Source organism: Caretta caretta, chromosome 1, assembly GCF_965140235.1.
Source record: "Caretta caretta isolate rCarCar2 chromosome 1, rCarCar1.hap1, whole genome shotgun sequence".
NCBI lineage: Eukaryota > Metazoa > Chordata > Testudines > Cheloniidae > Caretta > Caretta caretta.
In genome coordinates this window covers 328,371,871-328,384,877 of record NC_134206.1, presented here as the reverse complement: position 1 = coordinate 328,384,877, position 13,007 = coordinate 328,371,871, and the positions used below count along the sequence as shown (strand labels likewise).

Sequence of the window (13,007 nt, the reverse complement as noted above, 5' to 3'; positions counted from 1 at the left end):
CTGGTGCCAGACATCAACGGTTCCAGACTTCAGCACTGACAAGGGTTAGGATGCTCAGGAGCTAGAAATCACAACTGAAAAAGATCTTCCCATGCTGCTTGTTTTGTTAAAATAACAATAACAATCAATAGTTTATGCTCTGTCATGTATTTGAGACATCTGTCATGTTTTAGCTTTAGATGAATGTGTGAGAGAATTCAGAAATAGCACAAGAAGGAAGCTCTCTGTGGTTAAATTTTTCAGTTCACTTTAATTGCTAATCATCTGCAGCAAATAATTAAAATACATTATTATATTAGTACCAAGCCAGAGGGAAATCCATCCATTGTAATGTTTGAGTAAATAAATCGACACAATTTACGGTCCACCTACATGGAAACTTCAGAGCTGGTATTACGTGATGCCATAGATGTGCATTGTGCTTCGTGCTTTACAAAATGGATTAAGAGTAAGGTCAAGCCCCAAATCCATGGTCCCAATCCTCCACGGGATCCATGCAGTCAAACCCTTGCACCCATACAGAGTCCCACTGGGGTCATGGGTATGTCTACACAGGCCATTAAAGGAAGTCTCCCAGTCTGAGTTCACGGACTTGGGCTTGCAGGGCTTGCGCTAGCATTCCAGACATAGCTATACAGACAGCTCTTTGACGTTGCAGCGTGGGCTGGAGCTCAGACTTCCAAGCCAGTGCCCCACACACACTTCCCTAAGCTTCAGAGCCTGAGCTCCAGCTCAAGCCACAACTTCAAAGTGCTGTCTACACAGCTATTTTAGAGCACTAGTGAGTCTGTCACCCCGGGCTGGGAGGTTTGCCTCCACAGGCTGTATACACATACCCAATGGGACTGTGTACATGTGAAGGGATGTGCCCATATGGATCCAATTATAGGTTTGCAACCTAAGCTAAGAGAAGAACTATGGAAGGAGATGAAAACACATGGAGGAAAGGGAGGGAAGGATGGGGCTGAAGACAAAATGATTGTCTGGTTATTAAAAGGATTAGGAGTGTAGTCAACTCTCATGATATTTTTTCAAAGCACTCGCTTCTGGAGTCATGTGATTGTGTGAGACCCTTAGCTCTTTTTTTTAAAGTAAATTTCTAGCCCTCATGGCTGCAGAAAAAAAACTTGAAAAACATGAGCCTTAAAGGCTCAAACACCATGAGGCAAATACAAACATCCCAACATTTAGTTTTAGAATCTCATAATTTGTAAGTCACTCATGGTTTTGGGTGCCTGACTCATGAGTTTTGAATGGTTGGGGTAGGCATATTTGAGTTAGTGGCATACATCTAGATGGTTGCACTTTTCTCCATCACTAGATACATATAATTATAATTTATCATTTGAGACTTCCTTAAGAAATGGGTTTTGAGAAGACTGAGGAGGTGAAGTCAGTCAAGAAAGGTTTTCAAGGCACAGGGGGCTGCATGAAATAACACATTATGTTAGTCTCTAGAATTCACTTGGAAATGCTGATAGACAGCTATATAATTGCAACATGTTTTAAGTTTTCTGTTTTGCTTGACCACTTTTTGTAAGTTCATGCATAATAGGCCTGATTGAGGGTCCAAGATATCCAATAGCCATGCCCCAGTGAGAGTCCAGCTGCTTATGTTGCTGCCACCACCCTCATATCCAGTTGCATTTCTGGGACAGCATGCTGAATCCCAAAGCCCCCTTAATGCACATAGAGAGATAAGTATGTTTGTCATGGTGCTCACAGAAATCACTGATTCTGCAATGGTTTTCCATGAGCACCAAGATTAATTTTTTTTAATATCATTGGGTTTGAAGTAACATGCCTATCTGTCCTTCCTGAAAGAGGGTGTGAATACGCTAGCCCAGTTGGCCTAGCCAACAACCCAAATATTCACAGTGTAAGTTCCATATATACACTCATTCTTCTCAAAGACTGTACTGATCTTTGAAAGTGTCACCATTCACTTTTCTAAGTAAAGATACTCAAACACAATAAATTTCAGTGTCTGAGGTAATGATTTAATCCCCTCCTTTCTCTAGGATATTTGTCATCAAAGATTTACTCACATGCCATTCACTAACAGAAGCAATTGACAAGGATTGTGACAACTGGCGTATATTAACCCAGCTAAAGAACACAAGCCCTCAGTCTAGAGAAGAAGTGTATTATATTATTCAATTATTTCAACACCAACAATATGTCCAGCCCTGTACAAGATACAAAATGAAGTCACCTGCTCTGAAGAGTTTGCATTCTAGAAGATAGATACAGAGAAGACCAGATGCACTGGGCAGCACACAGAAAAGAATGAGCTGGAGGGAAGGTGGGAGGGAGTTCAGGCACCATGCATCGCTACTCTACTCAGCACTGGTGAGGAGGCCTCAGTTGGAAGGCTGTGTCCAATTTTTGGCACCACACTTTAGGAAAGATGTGGACAAATTGGAGAGCAACAAAAGTGACAGAAGGTTTAGAAAACCTGACCTATGAACAGAGGTTAAAAAATCTGGGCATGTTTAGTTTTGAGAAAAGAAAACTGAGGGGGTGACCTGATAAACAGTCTTCAAATATCTTAAGGGCTGTTATAAAGAGGACTGAGATCAGTTGGTCTGCATGTCCACTGATGGTAGGACAAGAAGTAAGCATCTTTATCTGCAGCAAAGGCAATTTAGGTTAGATATTAAGAAAAAATTTCTAACTATAAGGTTAGTTAAGCTCTGGAAAAGGCTTCCAAGGGAGGTTGTGGAAACCAAAGCATTGGAGATTTTCAAGAACAGGTTGGAAAAACATCTGTCAAGGGTGATCTAGGTTTATTTGGTCCTACGTTAGCGCAGGAGGCTTTATGACTTCAAGAGGTCCCTTCTAGCTCCACATTTCTATGAATCTGTGATCATAACAGAAGGAGAGAGAGCTCTCTCTCAAACAGGTGTGTGACTGGACATGCAAAAGAACAGATCATACTTGTACAATACTCCAAAATCATCCGGTATTGAAGTTGGTTGAAAAAAATGGGAAAATGATGTCACACAAAAATTTAAAGTTGTTTCTATTTTGCAGAGTTTGACATGGAGCCATTCTTCCATTCACTACCTTTTCTGACATTTTTACTGAATTTTTTATTGACATTATTTTTAAAAATCTTCAGTAAGAAGAAAATGCTGTTTTCAGTAAACTAAACATTTTTTATAAAAAATTGAGAACATTTCACAAACACCAGACATTTTGATAATGCCAACAATTTTTCACAATTTTTTAAAAGGCCATTTTAAATTAAATGTCTTCTCATGCAAAAAATTGACCAGTTCTATCCATAATTTAACAACCTGAACTACACAAGATCACTATGGGAAGTCTGTGTCTGATAGTATTGCCATTAAATCTGATCAATGTCATCAAAGAAGGGGAAAAGCAAGAACTATTTCTTTACAACACACATTCCTGTACTATTATCAGAGACTATGGGGTCTTTAACTCTGGTCCACATGGTTCTTAGGAGCCAGAAAGTGCCAACCCACCAACAGTCACTAGCAATAGAAGCTGAACTGCTTGTTGGGTTGTTTCCATTAGGAGGAGAAATTGATGATAAGATTCAGGTATTCTTGAACGCAATCCTGTTTATTTACAAAGAATGTACTCAATATCCTGTTTCCCTGAACACAGTCAGAACAAAGAGAGGCAGTTCACTTCTTCAGATTCCAAGCCTCTTTTTCAGCTAACACTGTGCCCAGAATAATATCTCTCTCTCAGCTTTCTCCCAGGGTCACACTCACTGTGCTTCTCTGGCTGTCTCCTACCTTTCTCATGCTAACAAACGTGCAAATCAATTTAATGCCCCACCCTGTGGATTTGCAATCAGTTGTAGGGAAACTCCTTATTCTTCCTGAGTTAGTTCTTGCTCAAGCCTTCCCATGTGGCCTAGCATGTTGGGCAGTGGGTTTTATTATTTCAGCTATCTGACTCCATAATGGACCTTAATCACATCTTCCATTTAGCCTGAATGAAAAGGGGCTAGCATGTCTATCAGCACAATATAGAAAAAAAAAGTGAAAACTTATCTTTAAAACTCACTGAATCTTACTAGATGTGAAGATACAGTCTTGCTGTAATCAAGAATGAAGCAAACAGAGAACAGGTGACAAAGATTGCTGTTTTCAAACCTGATGCCTAATGTTCGGCACCTAAGTCTATATTTAGGCACCTAAGGCTATATATATCTACACTACAGACCTGTACCACTGCAGCTGTGCCACCGTAAGGTCTCCCATGTAATAGCTCTATGCCAACGCGCGAGAGAAAACAGTTAAGGGACACTTAGGGATCACAACAACCGTCATTTCTTTGGATGTCCAGGACAGATAGGGAAAGACTGCAGCAAACCAGAACGAAGAAATAAAAATCGGTGAATAAAAAAACCTGATTTTTGCCTGACTTGTGTCCTACAACTCACTAGAAAAAGCTGCTTAATAACATAAAAGTCCTTATTGGTGAAGGCATTTCTGTCTCCCTCCAGTTCTCAGCAAAACTCCATATCATCCATGCCAGCAAAACCTCTTTTGAGACATGATTCCCTTCTCAAAGCTCCCAAAAAAGATCACAGAGTACTATTTAAGGGACAAAGGCAAATTGATGAGGATTCCGAAAAGGCATTGTCAGAAGAAGATGAGCTTGTGCGATGCCACCTGACTTGCTTCTCTGTGTTAAAGACAAATTCTTTGAGAGGGAAAGAATGAGGGGGCTGTGTGTTATATTTGTTTATGATGCTAAACATGTCTCTCTCTCAATCCCTCCCTGCGCCCACTATAACTTATAGCCTTGGGCCTGATCCTGCAAATCATTACTTATCCTATAATCCAGGGATCGGCAACCTTTGGCCCACGGCCCACCAGGGTAAATCCCCTGACGGGACGGGACGGTTTGTTTACCTGCCGCGTCCGCAGGTTCGGTTGATTGCAGCTCCCACTGGCCGCAGATCACCACTCCAAGCCAATGGGTGCTGCGGGAAGTGGTGCAGGCTGAGGGATGTGCAGGCCTCTGCTTCCCCCGTTGGTCTGGAGCGGCGAACTGCAACCAGTGAGAGCCGCGATCGGCCGAACCTGCGGACGCGGCAGGTAAACAAACTGGCCCGGCCCCCCAGGGGGCTTACCTGGAGGGCTGCGTGCCAAAGGTTGCCAATCCCTGCTGTAATCCTTTCTCCTGTGAGTGAGCCAAAAAAAGTCAGTGGATCTGCTCATATCAGTGCAGACTGTCATAAATAGTAACCGATTGTAGGTTTTGGCTTCTTATTGGTGGTCTCTGTCAGCAGTGAGGACTGAATAGGTACAGACACTGGACTGTTGGTCTCACCAGGTCAGAGATGAGACAAGCCGGCAGGGTAGTGAGGGGAAGCTGGACTTCTGTTGCTGCCTGCCTTGTAGGCAGCAGACACACAAGATTTCAGAACCTGTGGCTGCCATCTCCCTGCATTTAGGTAAGTTTAAACAGTGGTTCTGTTGAAAGAAGAACTAGCTGGCTGTGAGCAGTTGCCTTTCTCAATCTGCTCTAAAAGACAGTCCACACACTGTGCAGAATCAAAACTCACCCTCTTCCCATGGGATGTAGCCTTGTTAACAGAGAAAGGAACTGAAAGATAATATGAAGTCCCTTCCATGCCTTCTCACTAGGTTTGGTTGCTTCTAGGGTTCCTACCTCAAAGTCGTTCAGCCAAGACCCTAGTTCATCCATCAGATTCACAGACTCTCTTTGGGTAGAAGGCTATTCCCATCTTCTTTATATCCATAAACCTCACCTGGTAAGGGAGTCTTGCTGACTCACTGTTACAGGCCCCACTAGGATCCAAAACACTAGCTACTAGAGCAGATGTGGGCAAACTACGGCCTGCGGGCCACATCCGGCCTGCGGGACCATCCTGCCTGGCCCCTGAGCTCCTGGCCCGGGAGGCTAGCCCCCAGCGCCTCCCGTGCAGTTCCTCTTCCATGCAGCCATTCCACTGCGCGGGCAGCGTTCTGGGCAGTGGGACTGCACGCTCATGCAGGGCAGCGCAGCAGCATGTCTGGTTCCGGCCAGGCGGCGCAGTGACCAGCCACGCTGCTCTGAGCAGCATGGTAAGGGGACCGGGGCCGGGGGGTTGGATAAGGGGCAGGGGGTCGTGGGGGGGGGCAGTCAGGAGACAGGGAGCAGGGGCGGTTGGATGGGGTGGAGGTTCTGGGGATGGGGAACTGTGGGGGGGGGTTGGATAGGTCAAGGGATGGGGAACTGGGGGGGTTGGATAGGGGGTGGAGTCCTGGGGGGCGGTTAGGGGCAGGGGTCCTGGGGGGGGCAGGGGACAAGGAGTGGGGGGGTTGGATGGGTGGGGGGTACTGAAGGGGGCAGTCAGGGGGCAGGAAGTGGGAGGGGTAGATAGGGGGTGGGGGCCAGGCTGTTTGGGGAGGCACATCCTTCCCTATCCGGCCCTCCATACAGTTTCGCACTCTAATGTGGCCCTCAGGCCAAAAAGTTTGCCCACCCTTGTACTAGAAAGTGTTCACAGGAGAATGCTTCCAGACTGTTACACATGCCATAGCGCATACTAATCTAAACATCGCTACCATTTTGAAAATAGTTTAAAATATAACAATTTTAGGTTAAAAATAATCTGTTATGCTTGAGGAGTAGATTCTCTCCTGGCATTACCATGTGGATTGTTATATCACACTATTCTGTGTTTCTGTCCATAGTAATTGTATATCACATTATTACAAAGACCAAATAACACATAGAATGACATTTACTAATGCAAACCCCCACCTCAAAAAGCCCCTTCAAATCTGCCACACATCAAAAGAATATGAAGCTAATAACAAACGTGAAAGGAAACAAGCAAGATTGACCTCTGCACATTAAGGGGCCTTCTAATCTCATTCCCTAATGTGCCTGATCTGTTGCACTTTGACATGTGGAGGTCCTACTTAATTATGTATCCCTTTGTTTTAATTGATTGGACTATTTAAGGGACACCAAATTAAAACTTACACTTCTCTCTGGAGCTGCTTTGCCTACTAGTGTTACAAATAGCACCTAAAATTGTGCCAATTAAAAGAGATTAGAAAATAATGTTTCTCTGTTTTGTCACTTTGTTCACCCTGTGCACTTGACAGCATTTTGTGTACAATTACTTTTAAATGTTCTCCCTGCAGTCAATCACTTCCTCCTGTGCAGTGTGGGTCTTTCACCCACAAAAACAGGAGAGAAAAAAATAAAAATAAGAAAATGGGATTGAAAAGCCACAAAAATTAGCCAGGGGCTCAAGGGCACTGGACCCAGTGGGAGCTTCACGTATGCTAGGAGTGCAGGTTTGGGTCCTTGATGTTCCTTAGGTGTATTTTGCTGTTGCTCATGAATAATTATCAGAATGACATGGATTATTCATGTCTGTGGTAAAGTAATTTATTTGAGCATAAGCTTTCGTGAGCTACAGCTCACTTCATCGGATATAGCTGTAGCTCACGAAAGCTTATACTCAAATAAATTGGTTAGTCTCTAAGGTGCCACAAGTACTCCTTTTCTTTTTGCGAATACAGACTAACACGGCTGTTACTCTGAAACCTGTGGTAAAGTGTTACTAGACAAAGCACTATACCCAATCACAAGATGAATTGTCAACAGAAAATAGTGCTATCAGTAATATGACAAAAACAATTTTTTTCGATCCTCCAGCCATTTTTCTGTTCCTCCTTTGTATAAGAAAAAGTGGCATGCCATTCAGTGGTTAATTACTACCATTATCTGCCTCATCTGCCTTGAAATCAGCCTGTCAGATTTTAAGAGTTTTATTATGTAGCCAGGAACTGAGCTTTCTGCAAATAGAAATGGCAAGATTTCTCTTTTCATGTGAGCATTTGGAAAATTCTTGAATGCTTCTGAAAACATTCATAAAGCCTGTTAGGCTGGAAGTTAAACTACTGCCCCTAACAGAACAACAAGTAATATAATTGTAGCAGATCTAATGAGCAGTAAGTGGCCTTCCATTCAGAGTTGTGGTCCCCTATTCCATGGAGTCTGAATATAGAATCTGTTAACATCCTTTTTTTTTTTCCTATTGCTTTGCAAGAAAATGCTGCAAACAAAGAAGCCAGGTCACTTATCAATCTATCAGTGTAAACTCCTGTAATTCTTCACCGGAAAAGGCAACATAGAATCTTACTCCTTGGGTTTTTTAAAACTTTTATAAACATCTTGATATTTCTTGTATACGCTACACAGTCTCTGACCCTCAGCATTCTCTGCTGGCAGAGTCGGGCTTTGACACCCATGGATGACTGTGTAAAAGATAACTGCCAGATCCTGCTTGCTAGTCTACAACTAAAGGGAAGAAGTGCTGTGTTTACCTTAGGCGTTGGCTAAACAAGAGGCCATTCCTGATGTTCTATCAAAAAGGTGCTGGAACAGCATGAGCATTCACCTACAAGCCAGCCCCAAACCAAAGAGGTTTGGCTAGGAAGTTTACGACATCTTGAGTCTCCCATTCAATAGGACAGCCTCGCTACTGCTGTGCATAGCTGTGGGCAGCTTTACATCTATTGTGTGCCCCAGAATCCTGTACAACTGCTGCCACAGCCCCCCCCTTTGCAGCGCTGCTGCAACCAAGGCAAAGGATGCTTGCTGGACACATTTGGAAAAGAAAAGGCACTTTCTGCAGATGAGTGAGTGGAAGTAGATACTACATGTAGCCCTCCAAAAGTCTTGTCTCCTCCTCATCGCCGGGAAAAGCAATGACATTGTCTTAGGCCAGCCTATTATTCAGGAATATTTTTCATTGTAAGAACTTAGGGGAAGATTTTCAAAGACATGAAGAGCAGTTAGGCACCCAATGTCCACTTGGATTTGGGTACCTACCTGCCCTTCATCCCTTTCCCCTTAATCACAGGTACATATGTAACCTTTGGGTGGGATAGAGTTCACTTCATTACACTTCTCCAGTGCCTACAAAAACCCCAACTCCCATAGAAGAGTAGTTGGAGACCCAGAGTTCAGTCTCTAAGGATTTTCAGCAAGGATTGCTCAGGGTCAACCTCCCGACATTCAAGTCCCAAAAGGAACTAAAGAAATGAATTTAATTAAATAACTTTATATTTTTGTAATCTAATTTTTACAACATGACATGGCTATGTTATAATACACAGACATTACCTTCACAGTTATACATAAACATATATAAAGAAAACTAAAATTAAAATCTGAACCGTTCAGTCCCCACAGAAATACAGTGAGAAGAAACTGAAACTTCCTAAAAGCTTAGGGCTTGTTCACCTAAGTCTCAGTTTGAGGCTTTGATCACCAAATCTATACAGTCTGCTGAGTCTAAAACAACATCTTCCCTCCACTTGCTTGTAGGAATCTTCAGTTGGAATCCATGCAGACTCTTCCTCTGCTGAAACCACTGCTAGTCAGTCAGCTAACAGATTAACCAACCACTCAGTTAAGTGTACAGATTTAAAGAAAATACAAAACTGAGAATAGCAAAATAGAAAAGACTCTTTCCCCATTACTACATTTAAAGAAAAGTTGGCGACTCAGACTAGTTGAGACAATTTAGCCAGAACTGTTTGGCTAAAATTAGGATGACCAGATTTCCCGATTTTATAGGGACAGTCTCTTAAGGAGATATCTCCCTATTAGGCTCATGGGTTACACATACACATGTATGGATGCTGCCTGTATACTGATGCACGTTAGTTTCTGATTTCTGTGTTGCAGCAACTAAGCGTGGATTTTTCAGAAATGCTCAACATTAAACTTACTCTGTTCCCATTGAAGTTACTGGTAAAATTCCCATGGACTTCAATGGAAAGAGATTTAGGCCAAGGCTAAGTACTTCTGAAAATCCCACCCTATGTATCTATAGTTACAAGGTGCAGTTCCAGATGATAAACAGAAACTGAAAGTATTTGAAGAACATAATTAAAATTACAGTGAACCCTATGTTCTTCTAGGACTGGCCTAGCTCATTGGCAGCAGTTTTGCCCAGGACCAGGAACAATTCAATGAAGAAATAAAAACAAAAACATTAACAAATTCTGCATGCCTCATATTGGGATTAGACAGTCATCTCCTCACCCAGTGTTTTATGTATCCAAACTGCATTGCGTGTCTATTTTAGATTGTAAGCCCCTGGGAGAGGCACCATAGCTTCCTTTCTCTCCTGTAGTGCACCAAATATACTGCCAGCATTCAATAAATAATAATAAATAACTGGTCAGTGGAGCACTTTGGGTCTATGGTGAGACGAGGAGGAAATTTTACCAGTCGCTTATTTCTCAAGCGACTCCTAGCAGCTGATCTGATTTTAGAATAGCATTGGTCTTGGCCTCATTAAGAAAGTCATTTTCTTTCCCTCTCTAACTTAGTAAGACACTTGTAATCACAAGTGTTTGGCGAGAACAGCAAAGTAATAACCCCTAGAAGGCTGGCATTTTTCAGACTACCAATCAAATGCATGGCGAAGAGGTTGTATAAATATGTCTGCAGAGAATTAATCAGGTAAAGTGCTGAGACTGTTGCAAAGGCAATGTATTCAGCCTTTGAAGGATGAAGACCCTTGCATTATTCTCTATAAGTGCTGTTTATCTGAATGTCCTTGCCATAAAAGCATGTTGTGGACTATCTGAAACTTCAATCTGTGTATTTACTTTGGGAAGGAGCAGCCTGCAATGCTCTCTACTATTCATCTTCACACCAAAGAAATATTGATGAGCTCCCTCAGAAAACATGCATAAACATTGGAATGCTGTAAATCCCACAAGCAGAGACTGCATACCAACTCTATCATCAACAATCGGCACGTACCCTAATTGAATGGATCAAGTAGGAACAATAATCATATCACCAGGATGTGAAGCCTTTCAAAATCTCCAAATAGATTGAGAATCTAACAGCATTGCAATTAGGTAGTTGGACAATATAGCTTTCACAGAGACTGCTTTCATTAATTTTGGTTCACATGACAGCTCTAAAAAGGATTTGTAGGTAACTCCGATGCAAAGAAACGTCAAAAAGTCAAAAGCATGTGACATGTTACAAGGTCAAGCCAGACTGAACAAAATGAATGACTTATTTATGCAGCTTCTTCTTTGCACAGCACTAACTAGGAGTCTGTGACATTTATTAAATGTCCTCTTTCCTCTGTATAACACCTGTGTATAAAATTTTGCAGAAGAATTAATAAAGAAGTTAATATGTTGCAACCCTAATGCTGAATTTCAAATGTTGCTGGAAATCCAATAATTATCATGCCAAATATTGTCATGCCTTTGAATAGCAAATACAATAACCTGTGATAAAAACTCTTTTTTGAAATGCTCCATTTAATCCTACAAACCTGACATTTTTCATGGAGGTGCCACAGTATATTATTAAGGCCTGTACATTTGGTGTTCCTTGTTAAAATTGTCCCATATCAAATAATTTCTCTGTGATGCCATCTATCTGTATTTGTCCACATATATTTTTGTCATAGCCTTCCCATAGCTATTAGCTATAGTAGAGGCAGGATGATGAGTGGGCCGACCAGGGGACTTGGAGTAAAAAAAACCTGGTTTTATTCCTGATTCTGACACTGACTCACTCTTTGGCTGTGGGAAAGTGATTTAGCTCTCTCAGCATCATTATTTCTATTTGTGAAAGGAGGATAATTTTAACAGTAAATTAGACCGCATGCTTGCCTAGGTACTGTGGGGAACAATACTTCACTGAGAAGGAAATAGATGGGATGATGAAACAGATCTTTACCTTCTTTATCATCTGTGACTCCATAATGATACTTACTCAACTTTATAAAATGTCTTAGGATCCTTTTAATCAGACACGTGCGCATTTCTTGTCTACTACTTGTCCTTCACTATTGGCACATTCTTTTCATGGGGACAAGAGCAAGCTCTGCTTAGAAAAGTGTAACTGATCATTTCCATTTGTAAAAGACAAATTATTAAACCCACTGTATACTAACTTCATTAAAGTATTGTTCCCTCAGAGATCACTCTAAATTGTGTATTAGTTTTCTGACAAAAGCAGAATAGTCCCAGTCATCATCACCAGTGCTCTCCTTGTGCACAGATATAGATAATCTTCCTGTGCCATTTGTTTTCTATTGTCTAGTTCCAGCAACAGCCATTGTAAGAGTCCTCTTTATAAAACACATCTAAACATAGCATGTGAGCTGAGCATTATTCCTGGTGGAGACCACACTCCACTTGGTGCAGGACTGGGGGAAGTGGCAAAGGTAGCTTTCCTCAATCCTATTCTCAGTCCCTGAAACAGGTTTGAGCAGCCTCAGGGCTGCTCTGACTTGTGCCTTGTTGCCTAATGGCCCCAAGAGGCCATTCCAGCAGCTCAGAATAGTTAGAGGGCAGTGATGCCACAGCCATACCCCATTTCTTCCATCCCATCATACCCCCTGTGGTGGAAGCTGTGATGGGGATAGCATAGGGGCATTATGCTGGCTGCGACACCAAGAGAATTCTCATCTCCAGTGCTATATCCATTGGCTTTACAGACCTTTGTGCCAGCAGAGCTGGCATAAAGGGGCCAGAGAGTAATGATGAATCAGTCCCATTGACTCTGTTCTCCAGCCCCATGCATGTGAGCACAGAGCCCCTTCAGTCAGGCTGTGTGTTTATGTCCAGAATTTCACCCTAAATACTTTCTCAGGCAAAACTCCTGCCAGTGAAGATGTTGCCAGAGTAAAGACTTCAAGGTTCAGCCTAAATAGTCCAGTTATCAGGGAAATTTTAGCTAGTGATCCATCTGCAGATCTCCACTTGTACAATAACTTTTTATTCAAATTTAGGGACAAATACTGACCTACTTTCCACATACACACATATCAGGAGAACAACACACAAGCCAGTATGGTTGGAGGAGGATCTTGGAGAAGATGGCTGTCCTACATTTGGATGCCCTGAAAGGAAGCAGAATGTGCCCTCCACAGGGCCTTCACAACAGCAGCAGTGGAGAGACATACCAGTCCATGGCTTAAGGTCATGTGAATATGGACA

At 42.3% G+C, this 13,007-nt stretch overlaps 1 protein-coding gene across 4 annotated transcripts in view; it reads left to right on the top strand.

Annotated features, from left to right (window-relative positions):
* The window catches only part of LHFPL3 (LHFPL tetraspan subfamily member 3), a 399,978-nt gene that overhangs the window by 383,648 nt on the left and 3,323 nt on the right, over window positions 1–13,007 (top strand). The window lies entirely within an intron of this gene.